The 23,483-nt window shown below is 39.4% G+C and overlaps 1 protein-coding gene across 8 annotated transcripts in view; it reads left to right on the forward strand.

Annotated features, from left to right (window-relative positions):
- The window catches only part of Pgant9 (polypeptide N-acetylgalactosaminyltransferase 9), a 293,850-nt gene that overhangs the window by 142,878 nt on the left and 127,489 nt on the right, over positions 1-23,483 (forward strand). The window contains exon 5 of one of the 8 annotated variants that reach the window (XM_076622866.1): positions 16,369-16,434. The exons of the other annotated variants lie outside the window; for them this stretch is intronic. The gene's annotated coding sequence lies outside the window, so the exon portion shown is untranslated. The remainder of the gene's footprint in view (positions 1-16,368; positions 16,435-23,483) is intronic. 8 annotated transcript variants of the gene reach the window in all.

Below are 23,483 nucleotides of genomic sequence, written 5' to 3' on the forward strand. Positions count from 1 at the left end.
CAGTGGAAGAATTTGTCGTCGCTAACCGATGTCCCCGACGTCATCAGAATTTTCCATCCAGTCGCGATCCCGTAGCTCGCTAGAAATTCAGATAAAAGTGCCTTTCATCTTCGTTGGTAATATATTCTCGAAAGGCAGAATATGGAGGCGGTGCGGCCATTTCGATTCGCAAAGGAAAAAGGAGAGATCCTTGAGATGGCTGGCTGGCAGGAGCCAGGCCTGTTGGATCCGAGAAACAGGAATGCAGGAAGGTCAGAGGTGAAGGCGAATCGCTTTCGATGATCCAACGGAATTCCCGCCGGATTAAGACGCGAGGTAAACTCTCCTCCGATCTTCTAGCCATCAAGAGCTTCATTCTCGATTGCAAATCGGCCCGCTCCACGCGTTCCAAGCCTTTAAATCGATCAGAACGACGATTTGCAAAACGTTGCTCTGCCAGTCGGGTACTTGCCTAATTTCACGCTCGAAATTATAGAATCGATGCTGGAGATTGTAAAGTAGAAGCACGTGACGTGGTGATTCCTTTCGTCCTTTCTCTTCTGCGTTAATTTCTGATTTTTCGAGGAAGGATTGTCGCGTAACGACAACGAAAGCAAATGATATTTATGAATTTTTCTTAGATTAATCATTAGTTATATAACAGATTAGACATTTCTAAGATGTTGATGTAGCCTTGAAATGCAAACGTAATCCCTTTTTATTTCGGTTTTTTTGATCGTTTATTAGTTCTTTAAACTGCCACGTTTAATAACTTTTTAAACTAACGTGCACGATAAGCGACAAACTAATTGATATATTAATATCTTGGTGTATAAATATATCGATTAAAATAATCAATTTCGGACAAAGCTCGTTCGTTTTCTTACAAATTGCTCCAGTGATCGAATCTCAAATTTTTATTCGATTATTTATCCGTATTATGTTTTTCTAGAAAGCACGGAATTAGAGAATTTGCTGGTCGAAAAAAATTCTATCGCTGTTACACGATAATCCGTCCCATAATTAATTTTATATCTAATGGTAATATTTTGTTTTTCATCAACCTTCGTAATTTTTCATATTGCTTCTACCAATTTAATAATTCCGGTTAAGTTCTAAAATTGAACGTGAAATTGTGTCAATTTCTTTGATTCTGCGGCTTGAATTTTTCCACTTCAAATTCTATAATAATTTGAATCTACGGTATTTCCCTTCCTCTCTTTCTCTCTCTCTCTCTCTCTCTTTCTCTCCCTCCCTCTTTCTCTCTTCCGCAGACATCTCTGTCAATATAGCAGAATAGAAACTGGAATGTAAAAATAAATCAAAGTATCGCCTGAAGAATCGAGGCGAATTTTTCGTGGATCTTTTCTGTCGGGGTAAAATTCCGATCGAAATCGTGGCACAGGAGAGAGACGGGAAGTGGACTCATTTACGTCGAAACGAATTTAAATCTCCTATCGGCCGCAGGATTTGATTGAAAACGGCTCTCGGTTAACTACCTGGCCCGTTCGTGCACCAGACGTGAATTTCGAAACTTCCACTCATTTTTCACGTTCTTCTCTATCCCGTTCTTTCTTCCTTTTATTTTTGACCGAGTAAATTTGGAACGAAACTTTGTTGTTCACAATCCATTACCCGAACCAACCACTTGTACATCGAGAGCCGGTTTGCAATATCCGTATTACTTGTTGCAGGGAATAAAATAGGGTAAAGTATAGGAAGTACTATAATTTCACTTTCGTTTTATTACCCTACTAATGTATTTTAATGCTGTATCATTACGTCGATATCGATCAAATCAAATAAATCAATCAAATCGGTATAAGAAACTGTAATCAAATATAATTTTTCCTATCACAAATAAATAGATTTCTGATTATAGAGGGTTAACTGTATATACCGTTTCATCGATTAGCACTTTTTTATATTCCGCTTAAGATCGATAATTCTTTTTTTGTATCTACATCGAATTTACATATATTAATATTAAAACTTTCAAACAAACTAAATTTTTGTAGATTACCTTAAAAATAAATCCGAGTATAATTCTCGGTGATTACAGTTTAATCGGCTACGGATATTAAACATAACGCTTGATCGTCGAATCGCCAATCTCGATATAAAACCTATAAAATTATATCTCTGCTGTGAAAAGTGCCGCCGACCGAAAACACGATTTACATTCCACGTATTACGATCAAAATGTTTCAAATTCGGAAATGACCGCGCGTAAAGATATCCAGTCAGTGAGAGATATAAAATATAAATTTCATTCGCTGCTTTTCGGTAATGTTTCGTCCAGCCGAGAAATACGAGTACGTACACCGAGGCAAAGAGAAAAGCGAAATAGGAAAAACGTTCGATAACAATCGTGATCGCGCGAATGGTTTTACTGGTATTTAGACCGCTATTACGGAGCGAAATGAACTCCGGCATATCACGGACCACGATTCGCCAATTTTCGGGCACAATCTCACGCTGCGTAATTTCCCGGAAAGTTCATTGCGCATTTATGCACCGTGAACATTTCGCTTTTGCGATTTTGTCAGTCACTCTCGTTCATAATTGAGGAACGGCGAGACAAAGGGACTTTGATTCGCGGACGTTTGACCGTGTGTGATGGAATAAGAATGATCGTCGCTGAAAGCCAGTTACAAGTCCAAGTATGGAACAGCCACGATTCTTCCTATTATCCGTGTTTCGTTCTTCATAAATTGTACGCACGATTGAATTGGCTCCTGAAATCGTAATACGTCTGTTGCTTTTTGTGAATGATCAGCGCGAGAACGTCATTAATAGACAACTAAAAATAAAGCGCGTTTAAGCGACACGAAATTTCCAGCTTGAAAAATTGAATTCGTTAAATTTTGTAATACGGAATATTCGACGAAATGTTGGATATTTGGTACTAAAAATATTATTTTTTATTACCGACGATTTATATTCATTTGCAGGGATATTATCAGATCAAGGGAAAAATCATTTCAGTTGTAAAAATGCGACATCGAGTGATTTACAGCCAACATTTGGTAGCGCGCGATCGTTGCGATTTTACGGGAATGAAACTCGTATTTCTATGCACTCGTATGCAGATTCGTGCGATTGAAAATACAAATATGACGAGCCCCGACGGAGTAAAACCGAATTTATCATGCTCGCGTACCACGATTATGATTCTCCCTATGTAATATGCTAAATAGTTAATCCGCCGAATCTTGTTAAATTATAAACTAACGAGATGGTAACGTGATCACCTGAATCGCAATTAACGCAAAGAAATAACGATCTCGTTTACCATCGTTTAAAACGCGGCATGGTTTCATTACTGTAACCAAATAGTCGATGATCGCTTATTCTAATATAATCTGCTTATAAACCATTACGTTACCCCGTTTACGAGTAATATCAAGCAACGTTTGATATTGCGCCACGGGTAACTGTGAATGAAAAATAATGGAAGCCTGACTATTATACGGACAAATAAAATTTGCATCCTTATTACGAGTAACGCGAGGATTCTGCGTATATTCTCTCTATTTTTATTCGATCGAATACTTGGACGATGGTAGCGATTATTTTTCATCGAATATCAGAAATTAGTATCGATCGATCGCTTTCGTTCGGTTATTATTTTATTTTCGCGTTTCGACCGCCAGTTTCATCGGCGAATGGAGTCCCGAGGTCGCAGTTCTTGCAGAAGGTCGCGATCTAGATCTTGACTCGCGCGAAACCAGTTTGCGAGGCCAGCAAGCTGCTGCTCGTTGCAACACGTTCAGGCTACTGACCCTTTGTGTTTGCTCTCGCTTTGCCACGCAATTTCACGGATTATCCGTGTTACTGCTAATCCACCGGCGATTAAAGCCTTTCTCCAAAACTTGCTGCGTGATTTTCGTACCTTGATCGAGGTCTAGGTTGATTTATTACAGTTATGAAGTAAGCTGGTTAATCGATGGCGTTCAGCGAATGTACGATCGAAGGCTGCACTTTCTTTTTATCGCTTCTTTTACTGTAACTTTTTATCAATTCTTTCGTAAATACTTGGCTATAATTCAAACGGCAGTAAGTCTTTTGAAACGGGGACATCGTACTTGACATATCGTCTACGATCATTTGAAGCTTGGTTTTCTCGGGAAATATATTTCATATTCCTCACAGAAGATTAGTTGGAAAAGTAATCTTGCATCGTAAGAGGTTGACAGAAGTATCTCGGTATACGTTATGCGTTTTAGAACTGTTAGGTTTACCGTTTATCGCGCTTTCGCAAGTCAAAATTGATCAAATGAAGCGAAGCCCATCGTGTCAAATGTTATTCCCAGTTACCGTAAAATTACTATTTAAAATCGCGTCACGATAAAAGCGCAGACCATAATTGCCCACGGGCACTCTCATTTTACGATTCTTAATCTACTCATCTGTTCGCAAATAAAAGCGACATATTTTATATCGGCTGTGTCCCGCATGTCTCCGTTATCCACGCGGGCTCGTCCACATGTGTATTTTCCCACGGAACAGGACAGCGGACAGGAACGTTTTACCGTCACGGCTAATAATCTTTATCGAAATAATTCCTATCGAGGCAACGTTCACATTTGGCAATTTTCCTAACGATGGTTGATCATCCCTGGAGGGACAGCCAGCTTGTACGATAGGCATTTTATACAGCTCTGGTCAAGTCAAGAGGCGATTTTCACATTAGCATAATTATATAGAAATCATGAAAATCGTTCATGTGTAAATTATTATAGTTTCTTACTATTTATTTATTTATCTGTTTATGGGATAAATCCTTAGATATGATAGATTAATGGGACACGAAAGATGAGAAAAGAAAAAGGAATTAAGAAAAAGCAGGAGACACATATGTATCAAAAAAAAAAAAAAAGGAAAAGAATGAGAATAGACACGTAAGAAGTAGACATAATATAAAAGTATTGACAAAGAAAAGTTACAACATGACATTGTCATACAGAACGCCCAAGAGAATGTTTCAGTGACGCTATAGTTTGGCTAAAGATATTTATGAAATTCTGGCAATCGTACAATGTGCCATGTTGTTTATATCTGCGTTATAGATTTTTTCCATTCGTAAGAAATTAAGTAAGCTAAAAATCCATAGAATGCGCGTGATATTCAAGAATGTATAAGACATTCCTCTGCCTAGGTCTTAATCTTTTAATGAAAAACTTTACGCTTTTAAATAAGACACAAACTCAATGATTTCTCTAGCTGACGACCATTATTATTCCTTCCACCTCTCCAATTTTGCTGGCACTAAGTCTTCTAAGCCTTGTTCTGCTAACTGACATAACATTTGTTACCGCTCCAAAAAGTGTTCGAACGTTCAGGAAACCATATTATATTTGACGTACAATAAGTCGATGAGAAATGTTGCCGACAGTTACATTAAAATAAAATGTTACGTAATTTTATTGCAACGCTAATGCGTCCTGTGGCAAGAAGAGTAAGAATGACATTACGGCATGTTTCTAGCCACGTAGCCCCATAATAGTCTGATAGCATGCAACCGGAAGGCTGTCAATTTAGCAGAGACTGTCATTCAGTCAATGCAGCTCGATGTGCATTACTCAATCTACTCTGTCCGAGGGATTGAGTTCAAAACACGTGGCCCATGTGCTACGTAATTGATCTAGATTCGTGTAGCCGGTTAGATAGGACGTTCCTCTCCTCTCTATAATCTTCGTTTCACTATCACAAACTCATTTTGTGTGTTACGCGCATTCTGTGTACTTTTACATCTCTTAATCTTTTAGAGGATAGATAGAGGATAGAGGATTTGAAATTTGTGTGTATACGAGAATTAGTAATTTCCGCATTGGAAATATCTTACGAGATTAAAGTTATTTATAATCCTGCCTTTACAATTTCCTTTTTTTTGTTGTTGTTGTATGTACACGGGTTCCTACCTCTTGTTAAACGTAGGTTGGTTCACGTAGTCGAAGCGTGTTACGCGTTTGGATGAATCGTTTAGAGCAATACTTGTTCCTTTTTGTCGATTACCCTCGTGGTAGTAATTTATGGTTAGGCAGAAACGTTTTGGAATTGATTACACAAGACGCAGCGTTATGTCTCATAAGAAAAAATAAGAATTATACTCATATAACGTATGATTAGAGAGTAATATATAAGTTTCTTTTTTATTCGAATGGAAATTGTAGAGGCATTTCATTTTTATCGCTGAGTCGATCGATTTATACTGGATAATCTACTTGATCGGTTATGCCGACTATTTTTGTCTCATTCGAGCATGAGTTCGTCGTCCTCGAGGAATTTTTTAAAAATCGACACCCGCGTTGTAAGATTGGAGAAACTAAGATAGTCCCTACGAATCAGTTCGTTCATTGCGCATGACGCGTGAGAATTATTAATAATTTTCATAACTTTGACAATTTGGAGTTGTTTTGAAGAATCTTTTAACAAGTCCAATTGGAAAACATGCTCTACAAGATGCAAAAGGAATCATCATTATTACATACGTAAAAAAAACAGAAATTTATATGCATATAAATAAATATAACACGAAGCAACGCAAGTGAGTCAGTAGGAATTAAAGCACTGACAGTTTAAAGCGAAACTCGTCCTATCCGTCGACTGTCCAACATAAAAGTCCCGTACAATCTCTACGAACGTCCCTCGAACGAGTCACGCACTCATTCCGATCATCACCCACGAAGTACCCAAGAATCCCTGACGACTCGTGGAGCCATCAGAAACGATCGACGGAGGAAACCCGATTAGAAGGCACTTAGACACCGCGTGGAGCCTTCTCCCTGGCGGGATCCTATTATCGTCAAGTCCGGGTCTCTCCTCGGAGGCTGGGTCGTGCTCGAAGCTCCTCTACCAAAGTGGAAGAGGTACATCGTACGTATATGCGAAGTCGTTAAAAAGTCCTGCTCTCAATCTCACGGCCCGTTCCTCGGCCTTGCTCTTGCAAGATAGAAAACCAAAGAGCGAGGGGAAAGAGAAGAGGAGGAAGGAAAACGTCTGAAGATTAAACGAAGAACGAGACGAGAATAACGAGGCTAAAGGGCTAGAAGATAGACAGAGAGAGGAGAAAGGCAATTTAAGAGAGCAAGAGAAGTAGAAGATCGGTTCGAGTGTCGGTGAAGAAGAGACGATGAAAAGGTTGCAAGAGTGAGAGTGAGTGAGAGAGTGAGAGAGAGAGAGAGAGAGAGAGAGAGAAGGGGTTAGGGAAGGGGTTAAAGGCAGGATTAAGTGAGAGAGGAAGGAACGGACGATGCTATGGGTGTCGGGCATCGAACTCTCGGGCGCAAACACGAGATGGTATTACGTGGAACGACTGATCACGACGGCATGTGAAGGTGTCTTTAGAGACCTCGTGAGGGCACGCGAAATAGACTCTCGCGGGACTTAACGGTGTTCGAATTGCCGGTGACTCCACCGAGAACTGGACGATCCTCCTTTGCTCCTCTGACCTTCGTTCACGTAGCTTATGACTGATCGAGATCGCTTCGGCACGATCTTGCATTTTATTTGATTGCCTCCTTCCCTCAACCTTCCTTGCGACCGTTTTGCTAAAGAGATCGACCTCGTGAATCTTTGACGACGCTCGCTTGGTTTATTGCTCCCTGCGCCATTCCTCCAGGGTTGCATTTGTTTGGTCGACGATTGGGGACACTGTTGGGTTTTGAGAGGTGACCGGCTGACGTTCGGAGTAACCGTGAAACTCGGATAAATCTTACGATCCTCCTGAACTAGTAAATATACAAAGTGTCCGTTTTATCTGGAAACACGTAAATATCTGGGAAACTATGAACGATGCAGGAGAATGTTTGAAACAAACGTTATGCGATTCCGCAGGGGACGTATTACGATGATATTTATTTTGCCGTGCATTCGCCTTGCAAAGATTATACTTTTTTTTTGTTAAGATTATATTTGTAAGTCTGAATATATTCTTTTATTTCGTATTCTTATAGTCGACGTCAAAACACCGCTTACCTGTACTTCTGCATACACCGTTATCGAGATATTAAGGTTTTAGAAGAATGGGAAGTTGTATATTTTTCGATGGCAAACATGTAGGACAAGCGACTAGTCGTTCGAGGAATAATATTTAGTACAAACACACAGTGCATACACAATCGGCTCCTTTTAGAGCTACAATGATGTTTGATCGAGCAAGCTGACCAACCTAGTGTATACTAGATAACGCCAATGCCGGCGGCATCGCGGTAGATCAAAAGATTTGATACCTCTATAGTAATTCATGCAAACTACAAGTAGTGTTTTGGAAATGTTTTGATCTAGACTACAAGAATATGCAATAGTTCCTGTTTAAGAATACAACCCTGATCTTCACAGAGTTTTTCACGATCGTTGCAAGGTAAAATAAATATCGACGTGATATGTTATCTCCCTGAAAATCGAACGGCAAAGGTTTCAAACCTTTTTTCATATCACCGATAGTTTTCGAGATATTTATATTAATTAAATGTAAGTATCATTAAATGCTCATTCTGACAAAAATGCGAGAACACTCGAGGAAAACAAGCCTTCGTCTTTATTAGACAAAACTTCAGTTTTTCGACCTACCAAAATTCATCCTACCGCTATTATCCAATTCAGCCCATTTCACGGACAGGATGGTCGAAATTATTCCACCGAAAACGCCTCCATTTAATCACAAATGGTTCTCATTTCCACCCCTTGTAAATCTCACAAATTCCATGCCATCTTAGCCATCCTTTCGGTCTAATATTTTTAAACGAATCACCCTATTCAGGGTGCAACCTAACGTAGAGTACCTTCCGTTTGTCGCCGCCTAATTAGTGCCGTTGAGATTGCCTCGACAAGAATTTGTTAATTGAAGCCGCTAGGCCGCATCCGCTTTGGCGCGGGCTTGGAAGCAGGTCGAATTAGATTGGCAAAGGGGTGGCTCGGTGACGAAGGGTGGAAAGGTGCGCCGCTTATTAGGAGGCACCATCTGGCTCCACTTATTGTACCGTGATTCGTCCCCGGCGGTTATTGCGACTGGATGTGGAATTTAAATGCGACCTGGCCCGTCGACGTTTTACGTTCACGGCGGATGTTTTCCTTTTTCCAGCGAAGGAACGTCGTTGAATTTTCATTAAGCAATTATTCGCAACGCGACGCTGAAATACGGCGCTCGCGCGACAGGTGTAACGTAATAAGTTTCGCGATTCCGCGTGTCGTTTCGCGAGTATTTGAACGCCGTGCAAAAATCCACTCGGCACCTTCTCGCCGCTTTCAGCTGCTTGCAGTAATGTGATGTAACATGAAGATTATGGCGTCTTAAATGCGCAATTTGGTTTTGCGGGAAATTAGAGAATTAACGAAGATGTACTTATCGCGAGTTGCCTCCACGGGCTTCGTACAACGGAGACCGAAGTTGGCTGCTTGTTGGGATAGGTTGATTAATTGTTAATAAGTTTGCATTGACGTGTACTCCACCGCGGAAAAATTTATTAAACGACAGAAACGAGTCGCTTGACGTTCATTTGTTTTCGACGCCGTAGCTTTACGATTGAGAGTTATCGACGTTCGTCGCAAAATTGGTTACATAAGTAAATATTTGTTCATAGAGATTTTATGTTTTCGCGTTCTATATACAGAATAAACATCAGAATAAATATTAGAGATATATTTTAAAGTTTCTTTACTAGACGACCTATCGTAACAGTATTTTTTAAAATACATCAGCGATTTAGTTACGTGAAATATCGAAATCAAAATGATCTATCGATGCTGGTTGACTAATAACGTCCGTTTTTATTTACGTAAGTCCGGGCTCAATGTATTTCGTGTAAGATGTCGATTCACTCAAGATACGTAAAAGGAAATTTACTTTTTTACAAGTACAAGAATTATATATCAGACTGTGAAGATCATGATTGAAGTATCATTTTAATGATACTTTCTAATACTCTAAGTTTTTCCTATGAAAGTTTCAATCATTATTTTGTTATTAGGAAAGCGATTTTTATGATCTGTTTAAATTTGATTAACTTATAAATACATTTTAATTTACGTGTAATTTATTGAACATAAATCTTTAGTTTATTATACAGTATGAGAGAATGTATCATCATTAAGATAAGTTACTAATGACGTTTTCTTATCTGATCGTATAGTCATATAGTCAACCTACCTCATACTGTAAGTCTACTAACCCCGACGATGGGGTTGGTTGGCCGACGTGGAAAGTGTTAGAAAAGCATTAAAATATTTTAATTGCTATCGCGTTAAGTCAACTTTAATCATTTAACGAGATAGTCGAGTGCATATACTTTATCAAATATAATTGACCATTATAACGATATTCCGTCCATATAACTTGTTAAAAATTAAAAACTAAAAAAACTGGTTTACCAGCACCTACTACTAACACATTAGAGTTCGAATACTACAATGATTAAAGAAGATATTAACAATAATATTTGTATCTCGAGGTGTCGATTTCGGTAGCATTAACTTAGATGCTAATTTTGAAGAAAATTGCATCTTAGTAATTATGAATAGACGTACTGTTTGATTGATTATTATACAGTGTGATTCAATACGAAACACTTGAGATACAGGTTCCGAAAAGTATATATTTTCTATACCAATTAAAATATTTCGCTTCACTCTACGTTGATAACCTTTCGCACCATACATTTCAGCTCGCAACTACCATCTCTCATAAATCATAAATAATTCATGTGCCGTTTCACCATATGTTCAACGTTTAACAACGTATCACGAGGAAACAAGCCTTACGTCGTACCATCCTTATTCCCCGGCAATTTCAATTTACAGTTACGCATTTAGTATGTCACTCAAGACGAAAGTTTCGAAAATTACGTTAACATAGCGAGGCTGAAATATTCGTTGGAACAATCCTGCCGGACGTTATTGAAGTTCTCGTAGAAACTAGAAATCATCTTCCCGGGACCCCAGGATAATCATCTCGATCCGGATTCTCGGCCTCGGGCGCCGCCGACTAATAAACTTATCGAATCTGTCGATGGCAACTTTACTCTTGCGCTCAGAGGCTTATACAACTTCCCTCGACGCTCGCGGAAACGCGATCCGACGTGGATGTAACAATTGCGTTAGCAGAACGAGAATGCAGCCTGAACGTTCCCTGCCCAGGGACGAACGTTCCCTGGCCAGGGATGAGCGTGTAACGTCAGGGAGTTCTCCGAAGCTCGTTGAGTTCAGCGAATTTGTGACGACTGTTGGAGATTCGAACGATGAGTTCGCGACTTGGCGTTGTTGGTGTTGGAGTTTAAGAAAAGTTTGATATCGTGATTCGACGCAGTGTCAGCAAATTTCACCTTGCAATCGGACTGAAAATTTCCCGTTGCAATGTTCTACATTTTGCAGAGATCAAAGTTGAGCATAATTGGAATTGTTATTATTCGATACGAACGAATGAACGCGCGAATGTAGAAATTCTAAATTTCGGAAATTTTGTGGCAGAATAAAAATCAGATGCGGCTGTTGCACACTGATCGATATTCCATGAGATGACACGTTTTATCAAAGTTTCTCACACGTTCCCTCCGTAAGATTGAAAGTATACGACACATTTTGTAAATCCTAGCGGAGAAATTCAATTGGACGAATGATACCTCGGTTTATATTAAATAAAAAATACATGTGCTCGAAAGATTCACGGTAAAGCCTATAGTTCTCTGCAAACTTCCAAATCACTGCTGCATGCGCAGCTAATGCTCCCGAAACCGCTCTTCGTTTCACGAAACACTGGAAACCGTGTCGATTTTAAGCGAAACCAAATAACGCAACGACCGTAAAATGTCGAAGCAAAAATGTCATCGGGCTATCGACCGTAACAACGGCGGCGTTAATCCGAGTCTTCATGATGCCGGTTTTCCCGGAAGCATCAATCACGGATTTCGTTCCATAGATCCCGTCCTTGGCTGGAGGCGATCCTCGCGTCTCCCATTTGCGGAATCGACATCGACAACGCCGCGATAATCAATCAAACGTCAATACTTCTGAGAGAGTGGAAGCTTTGGAAAAAAGAGGCGGCGTTTTTTTCATCTGGAGAACGAATCGGTCAATTAACGAACGAAAGAAAGGAATAGAGGAAAGAAGGGGGATCGATTGATCGATCGATGGAGCAGAAACGACAGGATTTATCCGGCGTTAACGAGCCGGTCGACGAATTTCTGACCCCGTTATTAAAGCCTGGAGTATGTGGCGTATCGATTCGATGAGATGAGATAGGCACACGTACGCGTGGATCAACCTCCGTTCGATCCGCGAATTCTCGTGGCGTGCCTTCGACATGCGGAGCGTGAAGATGCCAGCGGCGTCACGCAAATATCCCGTCTGTCGACTGAAATTAGACGGTCAAACCGCATCGTCTAGGCTCGAGATGCCTGCCTCGTGGGTATTTAACGAGTTTCGCGTGGTAATAGTTTAATAAAGTTCGTCAACGGTAACTCGCTTCTCACCTCGCCTCTCTCTCTCTCTCTCTCTCGTTCCCCCTCTTCCTCTCCCTTTCTCTCTCTTTCTGTTGGTTTAGCGCACAGCGTTCTCTCCAAGGGAGCTACTTTTGACGCGAGAGCACGCTTGCGACAGCCTCCTTTTGTGAAGTGGCCACGGAAGGCTGACAGCGTGGGACAGTATGGTAATTCGACGGCGTGAAACCTTCTGGATATTCTATTATGGACTGGAACGTAAAGATTCACGAGGTTGCGCGGTTTCGAGGAAAGCCTCTGCATGACTATGTGTTTGCACGGTGATGTCGGTAGTGGTGAAACGTGTGTGGAAGGATTTAGTGGGTTAGTGGTACGGTATCTGCGCTCTATCTACGACCGCTTTTGCAATGATTTCATTGACATTGTACTTTTTCTAAGTCAATCGATATATCGATTTGAAAATGTAACGTTCTTATTTGTTTAGCGAATGACGAGATTTATTTAGAAATGCCCTGCAGGGGCAAAATGTTTTACTTATATCGGAAGAAGAAATCGAAAGGGAGCTTCTTCTTCGTGGAAGCTGCTTGGAATATCAATTTTAATGTTTCAGAAGGGAAACATTTATGAAGTTATCGTGTTTCTATATTCCGTCGTTCTCGTGAACGATATTCTTCCGGATAAGAGACTGCAAAATAATATTTTGAATAATTTCAAAGTTGAAGCAATGAAAACGAGTGTCTATATCGAGACACACTTCGGAATATCAATAAATCACGCTGCAAGAAGGTACAACGAGCAAAAATCTAGGTGCAACTCTATTAAAGTTCACGCAGATAAAACATACGATAATATCTAACGACGAAAGTGTCTCTAGTTGCTCGTAAATGCTCCGCGGAGGCAAAAAGTTTTACTTGTATGTATCAGAGGAAGAAATCAAAACGGAGGTTCTTCTCCGAGGAAGCTGTTTAGAATATCGACTTTAATGTTTAAAAAGGGAAGCATTTATGAAGTCCTGTTATCGTGTTTACGTGTTCCATCGTTCTCATAAAAGATATATTCTTTCCGTTGAGCAACTTATTTTAGATGCTCGATTTAAACACGCAACATCGACAGGAAATTCGCGAATACCTCTTTACACGATCGAGAAACGGCTCAGGTATGCATGTTTACTGTTGCGTGATTAATTTATGGAAATTTAGCTCATTTACCGATAATCAATGGAGATTTATGCCGGTTGTATTTATATCTGATGAGATGAGAAATAAAGTAATAGACTGTATTAATAGCGATTCTAGTTTTATTATTTGCAATCGCTAATTACTTATGCAAATTACAATTCCCCATGTTCGCCTAGATATTACATAAATTTATTACAGTGCCGTACATAATCTGTCTTATCTTTAAATATGCATTTAACGTGCATTTCTAAGTACGAGGAACATGATCGTTTAGTAGGTCAAAATTCGCAATCTATTAAAAAAATTACCGCGTTTATCTATCATTTGTGCGGAAAATTATACAGAATTACATAACAATGTCAGATGACATACAGATAGGGAAATGCAAGTAGCCATAAAACACAGTAATTCTCGTGCAGCGACTAGTTTGCTCGTATTCGTAAGAATTCAATAATGTTTGTGAGACAAGTACGCGCATTACGTAAGTGCAAAACATCGAGATCCTCTGTCGTGATTAAATTTCAACGGTGTTTGATAATCGGCGTGGCTTATGCGCTTCGTGTCGTTAAACTTGCCCCGGAAACCGGAAATTCTGATCCTCTCTCCGTTTACGTTTCGTCATCGTATCGGGGAAATAACAGACAGCAATTTTATAGAGTTGCTCACCCGCGACGTTTTGAACCTATATTCGACGGGAAATATTACACAATAATATTCCACAGCCACTTGGAAGTACCAGACTCTAAGATGGACGATAAAATGAAAATGTCTTCGAGCAAGTTCGAGTGCTTTTTATTTTTTCTTTTTTTGTAGTTATTTTGAGAATTTCATCAAACAAAGATTTCCTTCTCTAGTTTAAAATCGTCATTAGCATTTAAAATATACGCTTAAAATAATATACTTAAATTTATAAAGTGGGTGGTTCGTGTATTTAAATCCCTTTTTACTTGCAATTCCTCTTCGTGGATTCGATAATATTTTGAGAATGTTTGTAAGCTGTGTTTTCTTCGTTCTTTTAAGTTAGTATTCATTTTTGTTGAAACGAAGTTTTATCGGAGTTTCTGTTATAGTAAAACACGAAAACTATAAAATATCTTTAAAGAGGAAAGAACGTCGTTCTTTAACGAAAAGTACATAGAAAGATGAAAATAAAAAGAGAATACTTTCCTCTCTAAAAGATATACATACTGTTTGATTACATTCTCTGAAACTTTCGTTCAAAAATATTAATAACTAAAACATCTAGATCGATCCGTAAATTGCTCCAAGCACTTGAACAACCTTATTACATCGTATCGGTAAGAAACTACCGAGGGGTTTTGAAAAGTGGCGTTGACCTCTTGACCCTTCCCTTAGAATCTCAAATCGACTGCGCCTTTCGCCATAAAACGTTTAATTCGCCCAGGAAGCAGCCTTGTCTACTCACGATCTCCTATTTTTCCCTGCTCGATCGAGGTATACGCGCGGTTCGGTGAAAGCGTGAATCCTTTCCGCTATTGTTCGACGCCATAAATCCGCTCGATATCGATGACGAGCAAACTCAATCTAAAACTCCGTGTTGTGGCGTTTGCACGCGATAAAATTCCTAGAAATTGCCTTGTTCCTCCCTTTCTATTTCATTTTCTTGGTATCTTTATCTTCCCAGAATCCCGTAATTGATGCAAAAAATAGAGAAATAGGATTGTAGTTAATAAAGTGGGTCAAAGCGAGAGAGAGAGAGAGAGAGAGGGAGAGGGAGAGAGAGAGAGAGAGAGAGACGAGTATCTGCTAGATCATTTTATCGAAATAGTACTACGTTTTTCAGTATGTAGAAAAACCATCGCAGAAGGAAAAGAAATAAAACCGATATGAATCCCTTGTCACATTGGAATTCCTGGCAATGAAAAAGCTGGTCAAGCAAGCCGCCGACTCTCTAAACACCGTCAACTGCGACAACTTACATATGAACGACTCGATAAAAGAAGCAAAAGATAGTTTAATAGATAGAGTGGGAATCTGAATGGAATCTAACAGCCCCGCCTTATGGTAAAAATATCACCGAGACCGTTTCAAGAACGGAAAAACGAATACTATATTTGCTAGGAGAGATCATATTTCACGGATTAAGATTGAACATACCAAGATTACACATTCCCACAGTCTATCGTTCAAAAGACCAACTGCTCGATACAACGAGTGCTCTTCTGCAATTACAGTAGATTATCTAATCTTACACTCTCCTAAGTATAATCTTTCATGTGATAAGCGTAGATTGATAGGGCCGCTTAAGGACAACCTGAAAAATGAGAAAATTCACAACTTGATCGAGTTCGTAAAGGGATCGAAATTAATTGTAAGATTAATGTAACGCTTACGTACTAGTTAATCTTAAGCTATAGCTAATAACCGTTTAGTTAAAACCCTTGAAAAGAACTTAGTTTCTAACAGAGGAGTAATTGAACATTCTTGGTTGTTCGTTTCGTATTCTAATGGCTACTTTCAGCATGTAAAAATCGTTACCATGCCAGTGTTAGGACATTAAGGGCATCAGGTGGCGCGTTTAAATCGCAGGGCGAAAGGAGAAAATATTACGAACCGTGGTGGGCGGTAAATTAAAAGTACGCGAGATTTAATACGAACGTATTGCGTGTACGCTTGAATGGGGAACAGAGGTCCCAATAACTTTGTTTCAAGTTACACGAGATCACGAAAGCGCCGGTCTTAGCCATGTACCGTATCGTTTTAGGCGTCCTGGTCACGTTAATGGAAGAAGTAATTTTCGTTTTTTAACTTTGCAGGTACGTACAGTTTGCTGAAACGAGTAGAAATGCTTGGGCGTTGGGCGTGGTGCTGTTGAAGCGCTCGTAAGTAGCGATAAGGTTATAACTTTGGATTGATTTTTGTATTACCTTCGCGAGAAATCCATTATTATTTTTCGAATTCTTTCTTGAAAAAGACTCCAAGAGAAACCTGCGATGTTTAGTATCTGCTCTGACTATACGTTTTTACATCTTACATATTCGTAACTAGTTCAGGGTGAGCATATTTTAACTCGCATTATAAAAAGTACCTTAGCAACATCAGGTCCAGGACATCGTTACGTTAAGATCGCTCAGTGCTGCGATTGCACATCAAACTCACGCGTAATGATTTTCTTCCACGAGCCGAACCTCCTCTGCCAGAACGATAAACAATTATTCCAAATTTTCAAATGTAATCTTTTCCGATGCTCTGAATCTACTATCGACGGTAGAACGGATAATACCGGTCCTCTCTACAGCAGTCTGCGGTCCAAAAAAATTAAAGAAAAGAAAAATCATTTCCAGCTACTCGACCACAACAATTATATCGGCCATCGCGATAGTTTATCTGATCGAAGAAACGTCCGAAGTTCGTAATTAATACGAGAAAAGGGAATTACCAGGGGGATCGTGATTGGTTTCCTGGCACTAAACAATCTTCTTCCTCTGTCTCTGCTCCTCGCCCCATGTTCCCAGTTCGATTCAGTCTCACCCCCTTTTTTGTCATTGCGAAGTGGATTCCAAGGGGGGGGGGGGGAGGTACGTAAATTGCATCCCGATCGACCCGGTTTTTATTTCAATTTGTTGTGAATTTATGTGCGAATTATCGGCACGCTGAACAGAGAACGAAGGTAATAAGAAGGGAAGAGAAAAGGGAAGAGAAGACTGGCACGATTTACTCGTGTCGTTTCTCGACGCTCTCGTTGACTGCGTATTCAATTTACATTTCATTCCATAAATTCGGTAGGCTCTTGGCCACTCGCGCACGACCATCTGTTTTTCCCGTTAAAACCTCTCAATCATTGGATTCGCCCAGATTTCGGAGTAAAGGCCTAACGTATACTCGGACTAGCCAAAGGTTCTTCAAAGATTCCGTCGATTCGTTCTCTGAACGCTTCGAATTTCGACGTGTGACAGATTCTACGATGTACCATGCATATGTCTTGCTCTACGACGTATCGGACAGATTTCGATATATTATGCAAACTACGATGCGCTAGTTGTTACAAGATCTATAATTTAGCAGCTCGACGTATTTTTAGAAAACTTGTGTCATGTTTCCTATGCGGAGTAGTTCCGTGAATTTTCGAATATTCCGAGGAGAAAGGCGAAGACTTTGATTTGGGAAAATGTAGGGGAGAAAAAGGCTGATTCGTGAGGACCAATTTGAAAAATTGTTCGAAATTTTAAATCTAAGCTGAATTATTTCAGAATACGGTAATTATCTTAGAACGTGGACCGAACCTACCTCGAATAATCGAAGATTCGAGTAATACAGAAGGGTCCATGGTCGTCAATAAGTCGTACAACAGAATTGTGAAAAACATTTTGATAACACAATATTGCACATGTATTTAAGTTTAATCAATTATTCAATTGATTGAGAGTTTGATCAATTGTCTTAAAAATGCCTGACTATTTTCACTTTTGTACTCTTTATATTAAACTTATGAAAAAAATTGAAGTTTGGTAAAGTTCGAGGCACCTCGGATAATACGAAACTTTGGTTAAAGGGAACTCGGATAACCAGAACTCCACCGTATTGTGGTATTTTAATTATCGCTAAAAATAAGTTGACGATGTTTTATCGATTCATCAGGATAACTTAATCTGCCTTATTATCGTTTCCTGATACATTTATTTATTCCGTTGAACAGCATAGCCAGACAATTTTTCCCAGCGACTGTGCAATATCACATTTTATTACTCGATCCGTTCAAAAAATTATTCTGGAGATTCGTATCTTGCGACCAAGGCAAGTCTGACATTTCGGAAGATGATTGCTTCTGCCAGCTCAGCCGAAAGGGACCAACGCGGCAAAATAGCTGGCAGGTTCTTCCGCTCGAACGAAGCATCGAAACGCGATCCAGAAACGCCAGGGATGCGTTGCTCTCTTTCCAGCGCGATTTTCAAGGGATTTCGCTTTGATTTTATCTCAACCCTTGGAAGGTCTGGGCCGACGTGGCGTGTTGTCGATGTCGATGAAGCGAATTTCCAACCACACAGGTTATATAGTCATAGTCATCCCTTCTTCCCTTCTATCGTTTCTCCGCTTGAAAATGCTATCGGATACGGTTTCGTTTCTTTGACGCACGCCTCACCGAACATCCGATTTATTAATCACCTTTCTGCGCTTATCCAATTCGCAAAAAGTTATTAAATCCGTGACTTTCTATTATTCGAAGTTTCTTGAATTTTTGCAGCCTTAGTTTCCACTAGCTGCTAATCGGACTATTTGCAAAGAACCGTTTGTGTTCTCTCTTTCGTTTAATTATTGCCATATCTCTCGATTTTATTGTATTCTATATGGAATAAGTAACATAGAGCAAGCCAATATTCGATATTTGAACTTTACACTCTTTATACTTATGTAATCTAAACTGCGACTAATCGTTGCGCAATCAATATCGAATATGTAAATAGATTAATAATTAATGAGCCGACAATATTCATAAAACCATCTAATACATTAATGCGTATTTTCATGATTCGCTTCTTCGTAACTCGATCTAACCTTCTTTCCTGAATTTTAGTACAATTTCAATCACGCTGCGTACAATCGTAAACGACAGCTGATCGGAGAAAGAGAATTCGATAAATCTAACACGAGACATTCGACAGTTTCTATCAGTGTCAACGTTAATCCAATAATCGTATCGATAAGATAACGATGCAAAATTTCAGCGATAAAATTTTTCAACCGTTACCGAACAACGCTACTGCAAATTCATAGTCATAGTTACATAGAATTAATTCCAAAACGGGGATCTATTACTCCAACAGGATGCGATACGAACTTCGGTATCGTTACGAGGATTATTAAGTCATATGGGCCACAGTTAGATGGGTATGCGAACTTTGCTCAATAATTCCTCCAGTTATTTGAATTGTCCTGTTTCGAAAGTTGTCTCGACGAACAGAGCTGCACGTATAATAATTTGCACGTGAGCAACATATTATATATACGTCGATAAGCATCGAATATTCCATGTAATACGATCAATGTTTCATGCTCTGTTCTTCCCATAGAATTCGATTCTATCATTTTGATGTTACTCTAACGTTACATACTCGTAATTATGTTTTACGAACGATAGAAAAGCTTCAAAGTTCGTAGGTTTGAGAATTTATCTCGAATCTAAAATAAATCAATGGGATTTGCCGATGTTATCCAGCGGGATTAAACATTTCCAGTTTCGACTGGTCAAAACGTGATTTGTCTATATTTCACGCTTCGTCCATATCGCGTACATTTAATGAGAAGCCGTACACGCGATTATCCACAAACTCTCGAAACGATGCACATCGATCATGCCCCGTTCCTTTCAAACTCTGTCCAGCTAAACGAGCTGCTCTCGTGCCATTTTGGTTACATTTCGATTCTAATCCAGCGTTCGCAACGAAACACGGAGGCAGCTGGCGATAAAAAGACGAAACGCGTTTGTCCGCGCGATCGTGCATTTACATCTCGTTACGACAAATTTATACGCCGGGACGTAACGATTGTTACGTTTCATAGACAATTTCGTTGCGTCAGTGACGAGCCATTTCTTGGCTCGGTTTTTCGTCGATTGTTTCCGGTCGTGCGAAACGAGCTGGCCAACCGAAAAAATCCGATCGAAGCCAGCTGGCTGTTTTATTTTCCCGCGAAATGCATCACTGGTCGGTGAACAGAGAGACATAGAGAAACTCGGTGATCTTGTTCCTCTTTTTTTTTTTTTTTCTTACTTTCTTTTCATTTCTCTTAGTGAACACAGCGGAGCGCGATTTCGTTAAGTTACACAGGCGATATCATGCAATATTCATGATCGAAGGAAAATTGTTGGAAGTGTCTGAAACGGTTGAAGGCTTACGGCTATTCAAATAAATTCATTGCTAGGTAAGACGTTTAATATTGATGAGTTTCGAGCCGAGGTGTACCGAGGGTGTATCTGAATGGGTTGATCAGAGGTTAGAGTGTGCGTGTGCATTGTGGTGCGAACAGAAATCAATGTGAAAATCCTTCTCTCTATTTTATTCGGAGATTTAGTAATGAAAGATTATAAATAAGGAGAGATCAGTATCGTTCAGTTTGCTGAGATATTACGAAGAATTCGAGTTAATGTAATTGGAGTGAAACAAATATGATCTTATATAGATTCTATCTTGAATGAAAGATTATCCTTAAATCTATCAGCCGTATCGTACGTACAATCTTTGCCCGTCAAAAAGTTATCGTTATTGCCGATTTTGATAAGTTGTTAAATCAATGAATTAGATAAGCGTCAAAACCGAGCGAACTCTTTTAATATTCGTAATTAATGACGAACGCGATAAATGAAATTTTTCGTTATAGAAAAGAAACGGTTTTTAATTATTCAATTACGTAATTCCACGATGAAATACATGTTAAAGCGAAGCAATGATCGTGGGACTGTATGATTTTAATGCTTGCTTCGTTATATGTACATACATGTATTATTCGTTACTGTACGCAGTCAATATAAATTCATATTTGATTGGAACGTAGTATGAACATACGATACTCAATTTCCTTTTATCTACCACTTCCATTGTCTGCAATATTACATTAACTTTCCTGGATCATCGAAAACCTTACTAATTGGCTAATTGTTAAATTATTTTACAGGCAATCCAAATATCGATCTGGTTATAAGTTGTGAATTATAAGTACTTCCTATTTTGAAACTAATTCTCTTCTTAATTATGTTTTGGGCACGAGTGTAGTTACGTCCATCTTCTACGCTTGTTTCTTCCACCACTATTAATCTCTTGACCTCCTTCCAAATTAGCGAAATCATCAGTTATACATACCATTTCATAAGTAATGCAAGTAACGACCTATTTTCTATCTTAAAATTCATTTCCAATTTTACTTCGTAATACGATAGATAAACGTTTAAACCGTGACATATATCCGCTTAAAACGATCAAATCTTTCTTCACGAACCGAGGCAGAACGCGTCAAACATTTACAAACGCGTCGATACTAGTTGCACTTGGTCGCTCGTTTTCTCTCCTCCAAGGCCCAGTGTTATGAATTTTCTGCTTCGAGCTACGATGACGTTCATTCTATCCCTGTGACCACCGTCACAACTGCAAAGTCGGTCGAAATAAAACGAGAAACATTCCTCGTGAGAAACATTGATTTGCTCGCTTTCCATCTAACGGAGAAGAAAGCGCGAAGCTCACGGGGAACGTGACTCGGTCAACGTTCTGTAGATTTAAAATTTTTATGCGTCGTTTCCTTTATTGGATCAGCTTGCTCGTTTTCCTCCGGAAAGTTGGGAATTGTGCGATCGAACACCGGCGATTTCTTCGCGATTAGTGATTTGTTACGAGTCTACGAGGAAGTTGGTGTAATTTGAGACATAATAGGTAGACTTTCAAGGATCGCGTATTTTACTATTATTCGTTATCGTTATTAGAGAAAAGTAGCCAAACATGGAATACCATTTTGTTTTTCGAATCTCATTCTGACAAGATCGATAACAACGAGAAAAAGATTCTTACGGCTGTTCGATCAATTTAAGCCTCTAATTTTTATTTTTATGACGCAGTAAACTACGATTTCTTCTCAATATCACCGACGTATTTAATTTCGAAAGAAACATAGTAATCTCATGGAACATTATAGCGTCATTTAGTATTTTATGTGTCATTAGTATCCACGTGGAATCAAGAGGTCGTAAATTTAATTGATTTTGCATGTCGGAGAAATCGTGGTCGTATGCCGACACTGGATGACCCACTGGACGCACGGTTAAACGGAAAAATCAGTGCTTCGCGCTTTTAACTACTTTCTACATGTAAAAGGGGTAGGTAAAATATAACATCGATTTACATATTAAAATTATCTGGAATTTTATGAATTTATCAGTTAATGTACATTTACCGCGAATTTTCTCTTTTCAAAACTATTTTCGCAAATTCGCCAGTTTACATCCGCCACGCCAGAAACCTTCAAGTGCATGCAATTACATCGTTCGCTTCGAAATTTCGCGTTTGATCTCGAAACGTAGTACGTCAAGAGAGTGGGCAGATCCGAGTCCTTTAAAACACGAATCCGTTCTCTACTACCTGCATCGACGAGCGGTTGCTATTTCTCGTCTCCTTTGAATCACGCGCTCCTTCTCGTTTATGGCACTCATAAACGCGAGGAACAGCCTGTAAATTTATCGCTCGAATGTTTTGACGAGCTCATAAACGTTCAATAACTTATGCTCGATTTATTGATTCAGCTTTAAAATGCTCGATTAAAAGACAGTTATGATGTCCCGTCTGTAATTCAAATATTCCACGGCATAACAATAGACTATAGGCTATTATTAGATATAGTATTAGATACGGTCTATTGCAGACTAAGTAGAACGTAATTTGTCTTTCTAGTCTTAGAACAAGCTAGAGATTTTGGAAGATAGAAGAAGAGTATCGAGCGTTGAGTATCGAATGATGAAAGGAGTTTCAAATTTTATAGCTTCGGTTAATCTTCCTATACAACTTTTTCAGGATCGAAGCGATATCGTAAATTGCGATTCGTAATTTCAAATACGTGAAAAATTGTAATTATCTGTTGCTCTTTATCTCTGATTATCTCGAGATAGTCAACGATTAGAAACTTGCTGCGGAAAGACCGGTATATTCTCAACGCGAGAAACAAAACGAATTAAGGTTCGCTACTGCGAAGGAAAGCAACCGCGGGAAAGGAAGGGGGTACAAATCGCCGATGCAAATTTTACCCTTGGGCCGGCTGAAGCTACCTTCCCTGCTTTATTCAGCAGGGTCATCTGTCTTTCCTTCCCTTGATAATTCTATCTTTCTCTAATTTGGACAGACGATTGGACTGCCGTGGTGAATTCTCTAGGTTCCTTGGTGTTCACAAACGTAGACGG

Source organism: Bombus vancouverensis, chromosome 11 (genome assembly GCF_051014615.1).
Source record: "Bombus vancouverensis nearcticus chromosome 11, iyBomVanc1_principal, whole genome shotgun sequence".
Taxonomy (NCBI): Eukaryota; Metazoa; Arthropoda; class Insecta; order Hymenoptera; family Apidae; genus Bombus; species Bombus vancouverensis.